A 19,338-nucleotide genomic window follows, 5' to 3' on the forward strand; every position below is an offset into this window, starting at 1 on the left:
GTTATCATTCAGAGTCGCTATGAATGAGTCCAAAGAGTCTTCACTGCCCCTCCATATGTGATGTGATGTCACATACAAGCATCTGGAATGGATGCGCAATGATGAGCTCAGGTCAGGGGCATTTTATGAAAGCAGTGGACCTGTGTGCAAGATCATAAATTGGGCCCCCACAACTGAGAAAAAGTGGTTGGGTGTGATTTTCATTGCGCCGAATACTGGCTGTGGCTTAAAGGGACACAGGGTTCAGTAGTAAGTGACACAAAGGTTCAGGAATAATTTCAAAAAAGTTTCCAGAAGCTCAACAGTAATTCCACAAACTGTCACCTGGTTTTCTCAATCTCAGTGATATTCCTTCTTTCTGAGGTTGGTAGTGGCAACCAAGAGAGTCATCTTTCTCCAGATGGTGGGTGGGGCTAGCAGGACTGAAGGACTGTAATTGGCTTTAGCAGTGGCCAATGACAGTCCTCCTCCTCCTCCTGGAAACAGAGACCGCCCCCCCCAGCAGAACTGCACCCAATCTCTTCCCCATCACAAAAGCTGACGATCGCAGCTACAGCAAAGTTAGAGAACCAAACAATGTTTGCCATCTTTTACAATGTGTGGGGGCACAGTGCCTCCCCCTCAGTGCAGGTGTGGCGTGGGGAATTCTGAGATTGGAATGCATTAGTGTCTCACTGACTTCCCTGCACTGCACTTTGATTTGGACAGAGTTTGTTCATGTATTAATATAAGTTTTTACAGTTGATACAGTAATTATTTTAAATAGAACACAGGTTTAGAGTTACTTCTCGGCCTTTTGGCTAAGATCGAGTGTAGTATCGACTTTAGCCCTTAGGGGTGTCTCTGCTTCACAGCTAGGACGTTGAGAACCACTTGCATCTATCCAAGCTAATTGGTCCTTGTGGGGTACCCTCTGCTCGGCCTGGTAGGATCGTTGATTAAATTCAGCTTCACCTACTTGCTGCTATTGGGTTAGAGGCTTAGCCCCCACAGGGAACGAGATTGCGGTCTTCCCTCCTCCCCCACTCCGCATTACTACCTCCGGGCAGTAGATGCTAGAGCCTTTTTAAAGGCTACGAAAAAGAGCGAAGACGTCGAGGAACCAGAAGGAAGCCGCCTAAGAAACATCTGAAGCGACATCCAAATCCTTTGCGCAGTGGCAGTATCATAGCCAATGAGGTTCAACTGAGGCGTGATTATTGCTAATTGCTTCTCGGCCTTTTGGCGAAGATCAAGTGTAGTATCTATTCTTATCAGTTTCCAGGAGGTGGCGCTTGCTTCCGTCCCTGATCTATGGCGAAATAGAGATGGGATTGCGGTTGCTATGCAAAACCTGCTGGAGTGAAGGTGACCTGGAGCGGTTTGTAGCTGAAAGGGAAGCCTTCTGATGGGGATGGAGAACCACGGGGTCTGAACCAGAGGGTCGGGACCCTGGCCTTCTGGCCTGGATTGGGGCGGATCTAGCTCCAGACAGTTATTTGGGAGAGAACGCTTACTCCTGCCTTGCAAGGGGGGGAGGGAGTGGCAAGTACTTCCCGAATGTAATTAGGAGGAGTGATGGGAGCGACGGCAGAGCCTGATGGTAAAGGGCTCTTTCCAGCTTCCTGATCTCCATATCCTTCCTGTCTGTGGTGGGGTCTGCTGTGGTCTGGGCTGGGGGGTCAGGGCTTTTTCGAAAAGCCAGTGGTGAATGTGCCCCTGAAGTGGCAGTTCAGGGGTGCCGTATAGTCACGGTGTGAAAGCACTTGATTTTATGGCACCATGGTCACTTCACCACAACACACGTTTTTCGCACCTGCCTCTTGGGCCGGGCCTTTTGGCCAGGACCAGGGGAAATTTTTATGCCTGGCCGGAGGGCCGGCCATTGTATAGCACAATGGCCACTTTCACTCTCCCATCTCACTATCTTCCCCACTCTTTCTTTTACCCCTGTTTGTCACCTTTTTGTCTTTTTTTTGGTTGTCTTTGTATACACGTTTTGTCACTGTGTGGCGAGTAGGGTGTGGGTCCTCGGGCCTACTCTGAAAGTCTTGGGAGGGGGTGGACATAGGCCTTTTGGCTTGGTTCGCCCTCTCCTTTGAGGGGTCTCTCTTCGGGAGAGCCCCACTGTACTTGGGTTGGTCTGCTTCGGCAGTCCTTCCAGTTGTGGGGGTCCGCCTGGTTTCGGCCGGATGGACCCTTTGTCTGAGTACCTCAGTCCCTGTCTGGAGCCTAACGCCCCGGGGGATCAGGGTAAGGTCCTTCCCTAGTGGAGGACTCTGTACACCCGTTGCACGTTTTTGTGTTTCACTCTCTATGTGTGGGCACTTTTTTTTGGCACCGGGTGGAAGTTTTTGAGGTGTGTTTTGCACGCCACTGGCTTTTCGATAGAGTGATTAAAAAAAAAACAAAAAAAACAGGTTTAGAGTTACTTCTCGGCCTTTTGGCTAAGATCAAGTGTAGTATCGACTTTAGCCCTTAGGGGTGTCTCTGCTTCACAGCTAGGACGTTGAGAACCACTTGCATCTATCCAAGCTAATTGGTCCTTGTGGGGTACCCTCTGCTCGGCCTGGTAGGATCGTTGATTAAATTCAGCTTCACCTACTTGCTGCTATTGGGTTAGAGGCTTAGCCCCCACAGGGAACGAGATTGCGGTCTTCCCTCCTCCCCCACTCCGCATTACTACCTCCGGGCAGTAGATGCTAGAGCCTTTTTAAAGGCTACGAAAAAGAGCGAAGACGTCGAGGAACCAGAAGGAAGCCGCCTAAGAAACATCTGAAGCGACATCCAAATCCTTGACGATGGGGAAGAGCAAAAAGAAGACCGGAAAAGAGAAGAAGAACCCCGTTCCAGCCACTTCCTCCAAGCCCGGGAATGCCGCTGCCTCAGCCCCCGCCCCTACCCCGGCCGGCACCAGCCGACCAGGACCAGCCAAGCCAGACCAGCCTGCAGACGGGCTCCCAGCTTTGAAGCCATGGATGAAGCAGATGGTCGTGCTGCAGCTGAAGGAGGTGGACGGAAGAGTCCCCAACATGACCCCGGAAATCTTCGGAAAGAAGATGATCCTGGAACAGGGGTTCAGCAAAGCGGAGACGCTTTCTGTGCAGGCCTTCACAAGAGGTATATTCTTTATAACTTTTGTGTCGTTTCAGGTCTGCAGAAGATACTGGGAGATGGTGAAGACCAGTGGCCCTGAATCCCCTTTCCGGAAATTCACTGCGAACTGCCCCATAACACGGGATGAAAAGCGGGTGACAGTGGCCATGAGGAACCCCCATACCAGTGGAAAGGACATAGCCACCTACCTCCAGAGGTTCTGCACCGTGGTAAAGGACCCGATCCAAATCTTCGATGCCAATGGCTTCTGGATAGGTAAGTGGTCTGTGCTCTGCAAACTGAGGAAAGACCCTTCGGGGGACATCCAGCACCTGCAGCCTTTCTTCTCCCTGGGATCCTCCGCAGGAATCCTCTTCTACCCCGGCATACCCTACAACTGTAACAAGTGTGGGCAGCCGGGACACATAGGGAAGGATTGTACAGAACTTGCTTGCAAGTTCTGTAGGGTGACAGGCCACGAGACCAAGGACTGTCCGAGGTCCAAAGCCTGCAACCTTTGCGGATTGGCAGAGCATGTCTTCAGACACTGCCTGCAGAGAACCCGGACCTACGCTGGAGCCGTAAGCCAGGGTAAGCCATCCGGGAGAAAGCTGCCAGAAAAACCAAAAGAACCTCGAAAGGCCAAAGGTAAGTCCACCCCCGCCCCACCTGCCCCTGCCCCTGCCCCATCCCCTACCTCCAGCACACCCCCTCCCACCCCCTCTGTGCCAGAGGAGCCCCTCCCCACCCCTTCCCCCCCCAACCTGTCCTCCCTGGAGGACTTCCCCACCCTCCCACCCCCCTCCACCCCCACCAGTGGCCCAAGAGGAAGCCGGAAACGTAAGCCAGAGAGCCCAACAGCGGAGGAACCTGCCACCTCCACCAAACGGCCCAACGGGGTCCAACGCGACAGCGATGGACCCGAGCAAGTAGTGGAGGACCTAGAGTCTGCAGGAGAGGAGGAGGAAGGGGAGGAGATTGTGGTCGACCCTGAGCATGACCTCCCCCCCAACGTCCACATCAGCCAGCAGATGATGGAGTCTGTCCTTGAGGAGCTGGGCCTGGCCCAGGACACAGGACAGGCAGAAGACGCAACGGAAGAACCACCCCCCCCTCCGGGGAGGTAAGTTCGGACCCTTGTTAACTAGACCCTCATACCCTTTTTCATTATGGCTGAGATCTCAATCTTTTCCATTAATGTGGGGAGTATCAAGGATACATCTAGAAGGCAAGCGGTCCTGACCTTCCTTTCAAGTCAGCAGAGTGATGTCTACATGCTTCAGGAGTGCGCCCTTCCCCCCTTGATGAGGTACACTCATCTGTCCTCCCAGTGGACCCTTGGTCCCTCCTACTGGTCCGGGGGTGGCGATTGCAAGTCTGCAGGCGTAGCCATTCTGGTCAGGGGTGGGCGTTTCACGGTTGACTCTATCCATGAGCTAGTCTGTGGCCGTCTTTTGGTCATAGACGGCTCGTGGGTGGAAGAGCCAGTTAGGCTCATCAACGTGTATGCCCCCCCAGACAAGAATGCGCGGCTGGAACTTTTCCAGACCCTGCGGACCCAACTCGTCACCACCAGAACAGTAGTGATCGGCGGTGATTTTAACTGTCCGATCGAGGAGGATGGGCGCAGCTCCAGCATATACGCAAAACTTGATGCTACTTCTAGGCTGCTCAAGGAGATGATCTCGGAGGCCTCCTTGCAGGACGCCGTGAGATCCATAGGGAAAGGGACCATGAACTATTCGTGGTGCCGACCCGATGGATCTGTGCGTTCCAGGATTGACTTCGTGCTCACTTCAAGAACAGTCAAGCATCGTGAGTTCTCCATGGTCCCCTGCTTTTTCTCTGATCACAGGGCTATTCACTTTCGGGGTGACCTGGGCGAGGTCTTTGCCCGCGGACCGGGTTCCTGGAAGCTGAATAGCACCCTGCTGGAAAACGAGGAACTGATGGGGGAACTCCGGGAGGCCTATGCCACCTGGACGGAGGAAAAGAGATTCTTCGGAAGGGTAAGTGACTGGTGGGAGTTTGTGAAGGTTAAGCTGCGTAGCTTCTTTCAGGCAAGGGGACGCCAGCGTGTGTGCGCCAGGAGGAGGGAACTCAGGAGACTGCAGCGTCAGTTGCAGTGCCTGCAGGACCTTCATCACTGCGGCTAGGACGTTAGGCAGGACCTGGAGGACACCAAGAAGAGCCTGAAAGGACACTTCGAGGAACAATCCAGGCACATTGTCTTCCGTGCCAAGGTGGAGAATCTTGAGAAAGGTGAGAAGTGTAATTCTTTCTTTTTCAGGAAACTTCACTCAGGACACACACCCTTGTCAGAGCTGTGTGACGAGACCGGAACACTCCAGAAGGGGAAGAAGGCTGTGATGCAAGTGGTCAGCGACTACTACACCAACCTCTACTCCCCAAAAGAAACGGACACACAGGCGGCCGACAGGTTCCTGTCAGGTATCTCTAACCAAATTGATCCTGCAGGTTCATCAACCGTCAACGCCCCCTTGGTGCTGGGGGAGCTGCACTCTGCCACCAAATCCTTTAGGCGGGGCAGGACCCCGGGCTGCGATGGTCTCCCAGTTGAGCTCTATGTAGCACTGTGGGATCTCGTGGGCCCGGACCTGCTCGAGCTGTACGAGGAGATGGTGGTGGAGGGCAGAATGCCTCCGTCACTGAGGGAGGGGATGATCACGATCTTGTATAAGCGGAAGGGGGAGAGATCGGATCTTAAAAATTGGCATCCGATCTCTCTTCTGAACGTGGACTACAAAATCCTCGCCAAAGTCCTGGCCAACAGGCTGAAGTCTGTCATCGGACAGATCATCCACCCGGATCAGACTTGCGGCATTCCTGGTCGCAGGATTGCGGACAGCCTTGCGCTTGTCCGGGACACGGTCCAGTACATTCATGGCCGCCGTGTGCACGCGGCCCTGGTCAGCCTTGACCAGGAGAAGGCCTTTGACCGTGTCTCCCATGAGTTTATGTGCAGAGCTCTGCGCAGGTTTGGTCTTGGGGAAATGTTTTGTTCGTATGTAAATGTAATGTACACTGACATTTCTAGTTTGGTGCTGGTAAATGGCTGGAAAACTGACCCCTTTCCAATCTTGTCTGGGGTCAGACAAGGCTGCCCTCTCTCACCTCTGCTTTTTGTTTGTTGTATAGAGCTCTTCGCCCGAAGCATCAGACGGAACCCAGAGATCAGAGGGATCACCGCACCAGGACCGGACAGACGGGAGGTCAAGTGCTCACTCTACATGGACGACGTGACGGTGTTCTGTGCTGATCGGCGCTCCATCGACACACTCGCCCAGACCTGTGAGGACTTCGGCTAAGCTTCAGGGGCAAAGGTCAACTGCGGGAAGTCAGAAGTCATGCTCTTCGGAAAGTGGTTCCTGCCTTCTTCTGCACCAATTCCTTTCAGCATCAAGACGGACTTCATCAAAATTCTTGGGGTCTGGTTTGGAGCTGAGGGCGCAGCCCTGAAGTCCTGGGAAGAAAGACTGTCAAAGATGCGACAGAAGTTTGGACTTTGGAGCCTCAGAGAACTCACCATCGAAGGAAAAACACTGGTACTCCGCAGCGAGATCCTCCCTGTGTTGCAGTACCTCGCCCAGGCCTGGCCCCCTCGGGTTAACACCTGTAAGGCCATCACCAGGGCGGTGTTTCACTTCATCTGGAGCTCCAAAATGGACAGAGTGAAGCGGGCGGTTATGTTCAAGGAACCCCTCAAGGGCGGTAAGGGCGTGGCCGACATCGCTACACTATTGAGGGTGTGCTTTGCTTGTAACTGCATCCGCAGGACATTGGTGGACAGAACTGTGGACTCTGGTGGTAACTCTATGTCCCGTTTTTTCCTCCTGCCTCTATGGAGGACCCTTGGCTGGGACAAATGGGACAGCTCCATCCCCTACAACTGGGACACCCCTTGGTACTACTTGGACACCTTCAAGTTTATTAAGGAGCTGGGGCTACATGGAGTGAAGCCCGACTTGTGGAAGCCAAAAACTATCCACAAGTTGATCAGAGCATCGGACATTGTTGAGACTGTTCCAGGCCTCCCTTCAGCCACTTGTAAAGTGGTCTGGAGGAATGTTTCTTCAAAGAGACTCACCAACAGGCACAAAGATCTGGCATGGATGGCAATCCAAGGGGGGTTGCCACTCAGGACATTCATGCATGCCAGAAACCTGTGCAGATACAGGCACTGCCCCTTTTGCATCATCCAGGAGGAAACTGCTCTGCATGTTTTCTGGGAGTGCCCCTTTGCACAGGACCTGTTGAGGGCCTTGGAACCTGAACTCAAAGACTTTGTACCACAGACCGCAATCACACACTTTGGTGTGTTGAATGAACTCTTCTGTGGAACTCATTCACAGGAGGACATTGACGGTGCCTGGAGGGTGCTGTGTTGCTTCAAGGACGCTTTATGGTGCGCCAGAAAGTGCCTCATCCACCAGCGGGAGAGGATGTCCATCGAGGACTGCCGCAGACTGGTTCACAGTCTGCTCAGAGACTATCACTTGATGGACTTCAAGGAGGAAGAGGAGGTCTGAAGATTTCCCCATTCCCCCCCCCCTCCCACCCGTGTATCCTTTGGCAGTTCAAATAAAGCTTCGGGCCTGTGAACTCTTTTACTCCCCCCCTACCCCACCTTCTCCACCCCCCCCATCACACCCGTTGCCCATTTGAATGTTATTTGACTGTATGACCGGATTTTTTGTGAAATGGTTTTGAAGTACTGCTTTCAGGGTAATGCGACGTCATGCATGATGTGATGTTTCGGGGTATTACTACTCTGCACAACACATTAGGCATCATACCGCAGGATGAATGTAATTTATTTGTATGCTTGGCAATGTAGTGTTATATAGTGTATTTATGCGCTGCATCGCAGCACTGAATGTACCCTGTTTAAGTATTTGTTTTTTGTATACTTTCTTGCAAAATAAAGTATACATTTTCAATCAAAAAACAGGTTTAGAGTTACTGCAGCACAGATTGCATTTAAAGTGATACTAAACACACACTTTTTCATTTACATTGTCCCTTCTATTTCTGTATGTGTATAACGGCACTGTAATACTTTTAATAAAAAGTAAGTACTGTATTTATTGGCGTATAACACTCACTTTTTCACCATGAAAATTGGGTGCAAATAGCGTGTGCGTGTTATACGCCAATACTTCAATTTTAGCTGCCTTGAAGGGGACAGGGAGGGGGGCAGGACGAGCACCATCAGATTACATACAGTGATAATCTCCTGTTTACTTGGCGACCTCTGTAATAGGAAGTCCCGTCTCCTAAGCCATCATTGGACCACTATTCTGTCTATCATAGGAGATTCTCACTGTATGTAATCTGTCAGTGCTCGTCCCACCCCCCTCCCTGTCCCCTCTAGGCTGTAGATGGGCATCGATCAGGCACCACTGATGGCAATGGTGAGGCTGCTGCATTGAAGGCATTGGTGAGGCTACTGCATTGAAGGTAATGGTGAGGCTGCAGATGGGCATTGATCAGGCTGCATTGATGGCAATGGTGAGGCTGCCCATGGGCATTGATCAGGCTGCATTAATGGCACTGGTGAGGCTGCAGACGGGCACTAACCCTTATTTTGCTTTAAAGTTCCTTATTTAAAATGTAAGATTTTTTCCTGAAACTTCCCTCTTAAAATGAATGTGCGTGTTATACCCCTGTGCGTGTTATACGCCGATAAATACGGTACCTTTTTTCTAATTGATATACAGCAGTCACATGACCCAGATCTTTCCCAGCCTGTCTGCAGGGAAACATAAGCAGGAGGAGCTTCTAGTTCTCTGCTGCTGGTCACATATTAAAAAAGAAAAAAAAATACAGAGTAAAAATAAATAAATAATATCAATAAACTGTTTTAAATTGTTATACAAATATATATTTGAAATGAAATCTTTATTATTTTGTGGCAATAACATGTATGGGTGGATTTCTGGGAGTCACAGGCTGTATCACGTCCCTCAAGCCTGTGTCTTAGTATAAAAGGGAGGTGAAGCCACCATTAACCGCTTGCCAACCAACCGCCATCATTATCCTACGGCAAGGTGGCACGATCCCGTGAATGGCCGTAGCTGTACGTCGGTTCGGGAACTCGCTATTGTGGGCTCCCATTGCCCAGCGGGGGAGCCAATCAGCGGGTTCGGCGGACTCGATGTTCGCTGGCCGCCCACGATCGTCCCCTGCAGTGACAGAACAGGGATCTGTCTGTGTAACAAGGCACATCTCCATTCTGACAGGGGAGTTCACACAGATCCTGTCTTTCTGCTAAGCAGGAAGATGGTTCTGTGTGTTTTCCCAGTCTCAAAGTCCCCCATACAGTTAGAAAACACAGTGAGGGAACACATTTAACCCCTTGATCACCCCTGATGTTAGCCCCTTCCCTGCCAGTGTCATTAGTACAATAACAGTGCATATTTTTAGCACTGATTACTGTAATAATGTCACTGGTTCCCAAAAAAGTGTCAAAAATTTACACTTTGGTGTCCGATCTGTCCGCCGCAATGTTGCAGTCCCACTAAAAATCACGGATCACCGCCATTACTAGTAAAAAAAAATAATAAAAATGTCATAAATTTATCTCCTATTTTGTAGACGTGATAACTTTTGTGCAAACCAATCACTATACGCTTATTGTGATATTTTGATCAAAAATATGTAGCAGAATACATATCGGCCTAAACTGATGAATAAATTAGTTTTTTTACTTTTGTTTTTGGAAATGTTTTATAGCAGAAAGTAAAAAATGTTGTTTTTTTTTTTTTTTAAATTGTCGCTCTTTTTTTGTTTATAGCGCAAAGAAAAAACCTGCAGAGGTGATCAAATACTACCAAAAGAAGAAAAAAAAGGAAATCAATTTTGTTTGGGTACAGCGTCGCATGATCGTGCAATTGTCAGTTAAAGAAACGCAGTCAGGAAGTGTGTAAATCCTTCCAGGTCTGAAGTGGTTAATTTACATGTAATATCCCGCCCCCATTGTAATTAGCTGGTTAGTGGGCATGGAGGAGGAGGAAGGGAGCAAGCTCTCATTCACCACTGTGTATGCACCCACATGTGTGACTCTATTCACCATCAGATGTGATAGGGAGGAAAAGTTCAGCATAGAAACTGACTGAAAACTGAGCATGTGCAGAGTTGCCACCACAGCTGCAAAATCCCTAGCTGAATCGGGAACATGAACAGAAGGTGGAGATAGAGAGCAGCAGGATCAACCCAGTTTTTTGCAAAATACAGAAAACAAATAGTGACTGAGTGAGTATGTACAGCATGTGATACAGCATTTAGTGATAGTTTTTTTATAAACGCATATGAATCACATAAAAGATATGTGTAGATGGTGTAGAAGCCTATGGGGCACAAAAGCACACTGCATTATACCAGTAGCATAGGACCCTGCCCCAAAGTTCCATCACAGTTGTACTGCATTGATGTGAATAGGCACCTATGCGACCCAAGTCACACCTGAAATCACTCCAGTGTGAACCAGGCCTTAGAGCCCGTTCACATGTGACACACAGAAAACAATTGTTATTGTCACTGCACATAGTCTGAATTTGCCCTAACACCCTTTATTTCAGCAGCATCTAGTTTTTGCACAGTGCAAACATTCATTGTAGCAATAAATTATATGTAACAATATGTAAACCCAATTACTAAAATCTCATCTAAGCTTTAATATTTTAATGTTAAAACTTAAATCTACTACCACCCCCACTCTAAGCCTAATCTATCCATCCTGTGAAAGGAGAGATCTTTATACTTCCCTACTGTCCCTACAGTCACATGATCAGGTCCCAGCACTGGGTTCAGTGTAGAGGAGAAAAAGCTGCCAACAGATAACCCATAGTAAGCCTATGAATAATGTCATCACACAAGCTCTGCAGCCATTTATCACTGCCTCTGCTCTATGCTGAAGCTGGCTGCTGGAGAGATCATGTGATCAGACTGGAACACCCTCAGCATAGGTAATTATACAGATTTTGCCTTTACAGGGTAGATAGAATAGGCTTAGAATAGGGATGGGAGTAGATTTTAGTATAGTTAGTGTTTCCACTTCATTTTTTAGAATTCCTAAATTGTCAGCTTTTCTTAAATTGATACCTGGTGATCCTGCCTTAAAGGATAAGTTCACTTTTTGAAATAAAAAAAAAATATATTGTTTATTTTTGTTTGGAGTCTGTAACGCATTGCACCAGCAATCAGCAGATGCCATGGTGCCATGCAGGTCTCCAGCAGATCTGCCAGTGTATCTGCTTGCCCGTACATCCTGTACAAGTAAGCAGATACAATCTGACAGGAAGCATGAATTCAGCACTGTGGTAGTTCATTGAAAACTACAAACCAACAGCCGCTAAGGCTGCTGGACCTTGTAGTTTTCCATATACAGAGCCCCGTCAATCAGTGACATGGAGAAGAACCCTGCTAGCTGTCACAGCGGGGATCAAGGAGGTGCGGGGGCCGGTCTATTTGTAACATGTTACATGTTACACCCTGAATATGGGTGTAACAAGTAACATGTTATGAAAAATGAACTTATCCTTATTCAGACACCTCCAGTTATAGGGTGACAATAATTTCTATCTCCCAACTGTGTTTCAGTGTTGTCATTTTGTCACATGGTCTTCCTACATGTGACCTTTTCAACACACATTGCACAGACTTGGTCCACTGTTGTCACTATTAGTAAATCTGCTCTGAGAAATGCTACACAGCCATCAAAGGATGAAAAAAAGGTAAAAACAGTATATTATTATAAAATGACAGGTAATTGTTATTGGGCTGAGGTTTACATCTAAATCTGCACAATTGATCTGGGTTAATAACTCAAAGTACCATAGTCCAATGGTCTGCATGATAGCCAGGCAACTGACATCTTCAAAAGGAGAGGTTAGCAGGTGATATGGTATTTCTTTCAGGTCAGGTTCTTTTAGTACGATACGGCAACAAATGTAAATTGACATAAAAGTCTAAAATAAGCAAAATGTCATTTTAGAGTGGATGAAAACACTCTAGTCAATCAGGAAAATGTCAACGAAGAACATATGGTGAAGAAAAGCAGTCATCTACAATATTAAAGTATCTGTGGAAGGGGATTCTTAGACAGTATCCTAGTAATTCAACAAAAATGTACATGTCGGACGTAGAGGGCTCAGGTTTGCAATGGTCAGATTTCAGGAATTATTTTTTTTGGGGGTCATCATAGATTTTAAGACTAATTTTGGTACAAGCTGGTGCATTTTGTAAGTTCCAACTGAGAGATTATTGCCTAGTGAATCCTGCTAGCCATAATAGGTGAAAATAGCATGGATGGAGGAAACTGGCACAGCGTGAACAGTCTTTCAGGCTTTCATTATATCCCTTCCCGGGTGTTGTCTCATGCTGTTTTTCTCTACAGTATCCAATCCAGTTCCCCTTTGCAGTATAGGAGTCAGAAAAAAAAGAATGTGGTTTATTGTTGTAGGGCAACAGTGTAGGCAATCGATCTGTTTTTGTGAGGGATATTACCCCTGAAGAAAAAAAAATCCACATCAAAGATGCTGTCTATCACAGGGGATAGTGCAGGGCATATATATATATATATATATATATATATATACATATATATATATATATACATATATATATATATATATATATACATATATATATATATATATATATATATATATATATATATATATATATATATATATACACAGCATCTCACAAAGTGAGTGCGTACACCCCTCATATTTTTGTAAATATTTTATTGTTTTATTATATCTTTTCATGTGACAACACTGAAGAAAAGACACTTTGTTACAATGTAAAGTATTGAGTGTACAGCTTGTATAACAGTGTAAATTTGCTGTCCCCTCAAAATAACTCAACACACAGCCATTAATGTCTAAACTGCTAGAACAAAAGTGAGTACACCCCTAAGTGAAAATGTCCAAACTGGGCCCAATTAGCCATTTTTCCTCTCTGGTGTCATGTGACTCGTTAGTGTTACAAGGTCTCAGGTGTGAATGGGGAGCAGGTGTGTTAAATTTGGTGTTATAGCTCTCACTCTCTCATACTGGTCACTGGAAGTTCAACATGGCACCTCATGCAAAGAACTCTTTGAGGATCTGAAAAAAAAAAATGTTGCTCTACATAAAGATGGCCTAGGCTATAAGAAGATTGCCAAGACCCTGAAACTGTTTAACAGGACAGGTTCCACTCAGAACAGGCCTTGCCATGGTCGACCAAGGAAGTTGCGTGCATGTGCTCAGCATCATTTCCAGATGTTGTCTTTAGGAAATAGACGCATGAGTGCTGTCAGCATTGCTGCAGAGGTTGAAGGGGTGGAGGGTCAGCCTGTCAGTGCTCAGACCATACGCCACACTTTGCATCAAATTAGTCTGCATGGCTGTCGTCCCAGAAGGAAGCCTCTTCTAAAGATGATGCGCAAGAAAGCCTGCAACCAGTTTGCTGAAGACAAGCAGACTAAGAACATGGATTACTGGAATCATTTCCTGTGGTCAGATGGGACCAAGATAAACTTATTTGGTTTAGATGGTGTCAAGGCGGCAACCAGCTGAGAAGTACAAAGACAGGTGTGTCTTACAGTCAAGCATGGTAGTGGGAGTGCTGCCGGCACTGGGGAGCTACAGTTCATTGAGGGAACCATTAATGCTAACATGTACTGTGACATACAGTAGCAGAGCGTGATCCCCTCCCTTCGGAGACTGGGCCGCAGGGCAGTATTCCAACATGATAATGACCCCAAACACACCTCAAAGACCACCACTGCCTTGCTAAAGAAGCTGAGGGTAAAGGTGATGGACTGGCCAAGCATGTCTCCAGACCTAAACCCTATTGAGCATCTGTGGGGCATCCTCAAATGGATGGTGGAAGAGCACAAGGTCTTTAACATCCACCAGCTCTGTGATGTCATCATGGAGGAGTGGAAGAGGACTCCAGTGGCAACCTGTGAAGCTCTGGTGAACTCCATGCCCAAGAGGGTTAAGGCAGTGCTAGAAAATAATGGTGGCCATACAAAATATTGACACTTTGGGCCCAATTTGGACATTTTCACTTCTGGGTATACTCACTTTTGTTGCCAGCAGTTTAGACATCAATGTCTGTATGTTGAGTTATTTTGTGTGGACAGCAAATTTACACTGTTATACAAGCTGTATACTCACTACTTTACATTGTAGCAAAGTGTCATTCCTTCAGTGTTGTCACATGAAAGGATATAATAAAATATTTACAAAAATGAGAGGGGTGTACTCACTTTTGTGAGATACTGTATGTTTGGGCATTATATAGAAGAAAGTATACTAAGTATACGATTCCCTACATCACAGGACAGGTAGGGGAATAGCATATAGTATAGGATGGTACATAGGAGTGCTTTCAAGGTATCACAAGGCGTGAAGTAAAGCAAAGTAAAAGATGTTTCATGTTGCAGAAGATGTAGGAGGATGCAATATATAGCAGAGGGATGGACAGATATCATGACTCAATTCTAGGTAATGGTGGTAGCTGGGTGTCACACATATATCCCCAAATGCTAAATATCAAAAGACTTTGCTCTAATAATGGAGAATAAATAAAAGAGATATTCTGTATTATGGGGAATGCTACAAAACAGAGAAGATACTCATCACCACCCCCACCCCCCTCACCCCCGGGTATCATGACGTTTTTATAAATTTTATACAGCTTAGCTTTTTTATTTCTAAAGGGTCAGTTGTATTAAATAGTAGACTTCCGATGACAACCCCATGATATATGATGGTACCCACTCCATAATATCCAGCATCTCCTGTGATTTAAGGCATCCTAATATGGGAATTCTCAGCATTACGTAGTGTCCCCAGTTTATAATGACTTATTGTGATACCTGGAATTCATCTCTAAAGTCTTTGACCCTCAGTATTTATTGATTCTTCATGATATCTGGATTCAACCTTGATATCTGACAACTCTCTATAAAATGTAGTATCGCCCATATGCCTCCCTACTACATAAGGCAACTTATACTTGGCATCTGGCCTAAAGCCTGGCTTCTTTCCATTACACAGTGGCCCCAGCACATACCAACTCTCCATGATAACTGAAAATTCACCCCAGTAATATATATCATCCCCTATATCAACTGTGATACAAAGCATCTTATGCTTGTCAAACTCTCTATTATGAAAGCCCCCCTGTATATAATTACTTTGATACATTCTCTGTGATAAACATCTTCTTATACTTTCCATCTTCCTCTAAAGCCTTGTACATTCTTTACCCAGTGTTTACCAACTCTCTGAGATATCTGGACTTTCCTCTTGATATCCGCCATCTCTGTGTAATACACATATAGAATCCCCCTACATCCTCTGTGATGTAAGGAAACTTATACTTGACATGCTCTCTGTTACATAGTGCCCCCAGTATATAAAGTTTCCCATAATACCCAACATTCATCGCTGATGTCTGCCATCCCCACATGCTTTATGGTGTTTATATACAGCTGCTATGATATAAGGCATGCTATACTTGACATGCTCTTTATTATATGGTGCATTTAGTAATTTTTAACCCCTATACTAAATGCACCATATAATAAAGATCATGTGCTATACTTGACATGCACTTATATGGTGCATTTAGTATTTTTAACCCCCTTAATACCTGGAATTTACCCATATATATGCCATCTGACTGTGATCTTCTGAAATATAAATAATTTTATGCTTGGAATTACTTGGTATTACATGGGGTCCCAGTATATAACAGCTCTCCACAATAACTGGAATTTACCTTAGATATTTCCCTACATCCATTGTGACATTCCTGGAATTCAGTGCTTATGTCTGCATATCTCTCTTTTACATATGATTCACTCCTACACCTTCTGTGATATAAATTGTCTTGCAATTGGTGTACTCTCAAATACATAGTATCCCCATATAATGACACCCATGTTACCCAGAATTGACATATCTGCTTTATGTTGCACTCCACTGCATCCCCTGTGATGTAAAGCATTTTATATTTGCATATCCCCACTACATAGTGCCCCCAGTAAAGATCAACACCCACATTACCTAGAATTGAGTCATGATATCTGTCCATCCCTCTGCTATATATTGCATCCTCCTACATCTTCTGCAACATGAAACATCTTTTACTTTGCTTTACTTCACGCCTTGTGATACCTTGAAAGCACTCCTATGTACCATCCTATACTATATGCTATTCCCCTACCTGTCCTGTGATGTAGGGAATCGTATACTTAGTATACTTTCTTCTATATAATGCCCAAACATACAGTATCTCACAAAAGTGAGTACACCCCTCTCATTTTTGTAAATATTTTATTATATCCTTTCATGTGACAACACTGAAGGAATGACACTTTGCTACAATGTAAAGTAGTGAGTATACAGCTTGTATAACAGTGTAAATTTGCTGTCCACACAAAATAACTCAACATACAGACATTGATGTCTAAACTGCTGGCAACAAAAGTGAGTATACCCAGAAGTGAAAATGTCCAAATTGGGCCCAAAGTGTCAATATTTTGTATGGCCACCATTATTTTCTAGCACTGCCTTAACCCTCTTGGGCATGGAGTTCACCAGAGCTTCACAGGTTGCCACTGGAGTCCTCTTCCACTCCTCCATGATGACATCACAGAGCTGGTGGATGTTAAAGACCTTGTGCTCTTCCACCATCCATTTGAGGATGCCCCACAGATGCTCAATAGGGTTTAGGTCTGGAGACATGCTTGGTCAGTCCATCACCTTTACCCTCAGCTTCTTTAGCAAGGCAGTGTTAGTCTTGGAGGTGTGTTTGGGGTCATTATCAGGTTGGAATACTGCCCTGCAGCCCAGTCTCTGAAGGGAGGGGATCATGCTCGGCTTCAGTATGTCACAGTACATGCTGGCATTCATGGTTCCCTCAATGAACTGTAGCGCCCCAGTGACGTCAGCACTCATGCAGCCCCAGACCATGACACTCCCACCACCATGCTTACTGTAGGCAAGACACACTTGTCTTTGTACTCCTCATCTGGTTACTGCCACACACGCGTGCTACCATCTGAACCAAATACGTTTATCTTGGTCTGATCAGACCACAGGACATGGTCCCAGTAATCCATGTCCTTAGTCTGCTTGTCTTCAGCAAACGGCGTATGTGGCGTATGGTCTGAGCACTGACAGGCTGACCCCCCACCCCTTCAACCTCTACAGCAATGCTGGCAGCACTCATACATCTATTTCCCAAACTTCTGGATATGACGCTGAGCACATGCACTCAACTTCTTTGGTCGACCATGGCGAGGCCTGTTCTGAGTGGAACCTGTCCTGTTAAACCGCTGTATGGTCTTGGCCACCGTGCTGCAGCTCAGTTTCAGGGTCTTGGCAATCTTCTTATAGCCTAGACCATCTTAATGTAGAGCAACAATTCTTTTTTTCAGATCCTCAGAGAGTTCTTTACCATGAGGTGCCATGTTGAACTTCCAGTGACCAGTATGAGAGAGTGAGAGCGATAACACCAAATTTAATACACCTGCTCCCCATTCACACCTGAGACTTTGTAACACTAATGAGTCACATGACATTGGGGAGGGAAAATAGCTACTTGGGCCAATTTGGACATTTTCACTTAGGGGTGTACTCACTTTTGGCTGTGTGTTATTTTAGAGGGGACAGCACATTTACACTGTTATACAAGCTGTACACCCACTACTTTACATTGTAGCAAAGTGTAATTTCTTCACATGAAAAGATATAATAAAATATTTACAAAAATGTGAGGGGTGTACTCACTTTTGTGTGATACTGTGTATATTTATAGCATCCTACCACATCTTATTTGATTTAAAAAAATGTATACTTTGCATATCCTCTATTACAGTATATAAGGACTGCTTGTGATACCTGTCATGCACCTCTGTGTACCATTGCTCTGTGCTGTATGCTATTCCCCTACATGTGTGATATAAGGAATATTTTACTTAGCATGCTTTCTATTACATAGTGCCCCCAATATATATTAGCACCCATGTTACCTGGAATAAACCATGATATCTGTCCATCAGTCTGCTATTTATTACATGCCCTGTGATATAAAGCAGCTTATACTTTGCATATCTTCTGTTATAGTATATAGGGACGCTTTGTGCTATGTGCTATTCTTCTACATTCCCTTCTACATTCCCTGTGATATAAGGAATCGTATAATTGGCATACTCTCTATTACATAGTGCCCCAATATATATCAGTACCCATATTACCTAGAATTAAACCTTGACTGTACATCATTCTGCTATTGATTACATCCTCTGTAATAATAGCATCTTATATTTTGTATCATCTCTATTACATAGTGCCCCCATTGATAACTGGCATGCACCCCTATGTATTCTGCCTGTGTGCTGTATGCAATTTCCCTAAATGCTCTGTGATATATAGGAAATGTATTGAGGAATATCACATACTACTGAGCACATCTTATAAATTGAGGCTAGCAAGTGGATTTTATCATGTGAAAATGCCAGCTGCCATTTACTTGTATTATCTTGCCCTAGAGTGTCTTTGTTTCATTCTGTCTGGAAGGCTTGGTTCACTGTGCTAGATCAGTAAGTAGAATAAAGGGAATCAACAAATGGTTTCTGATGAGTGTAAATGGCTTTTGTAGCCAGACAAGTTTGGGTGCTGATGCTGAAAGAAGTCAGTGCTGTGGGAGCTGGACTGATGCAGCGAGACAGGGGGACGAGCAGGCAGCAGGCACATCCACAGGGATGCCAGGATGCCTTTCCTCACAGTGTTAGCTGTCACAGGACAGAAGCAGCAGCAACTTGAAAAGGAATGGCTCTTGTTCTGGGCAAGCCACCTTGTACAAGAAGATTCAGGGCAACTCTTGGCGTATGAGGGGGAGGACAAGTGACAAGGCTGCATGTCATTTTACGGAACTCCAATCGTTCACAAGGAAGCCAAAGCGACTTCTGATTGGGTGCGTGCCCACTTTTGGGAAAAAAAAAAAAGCAGACATCCAAGACTCAGACAGCAATAGATCCAGGCGAAGTTGCTGTGCTTCCAGCAGGCTGATGTCCTAGAGCATCCCCATCTGCCTAGCACAGCTTTCCTGATCATACACTTTACATGGTGTATGCAGATTCCTTTGGCAGCAGCTGCTCTACATGTAAAGCAGTGCCAGGTGCTGGGCTGGAGAGTGGACCAGTGCTCATTGATTTCCAGGTAATGTATAGCC

General features: G+C 45.9%; 1 pseudogene; it reads left to right on the forward strand.

The window, feature by feature from the left end:
* The first annotated feature begins 1,145 nt into the window (after positions 1-1,145).
* On the forward strand, positions 1,146-1,210 carry LOC141135495 (U4 spliceosomal RNA; annotated as a pseudogene).
* Positions 1,211-19,338: the final 18,128 nt, after the last annotated feature.

The sequence above is a fragment of the Aquarana catesbeiana genome, linkage group LG03 (genome assembly GCF_042186555.1).
Source record: "Aquarana catesbeiana isolate 2022-GZ linkage group LG03, ASM4218655v1, whole genome shotgun sequence".
Classification (NCBI taxonomy): Eukaryota; Metazoa; Chordata; class Amphibia; order Anura; family Ranidae; genus Aquarana; species Aquarana catesbeiana.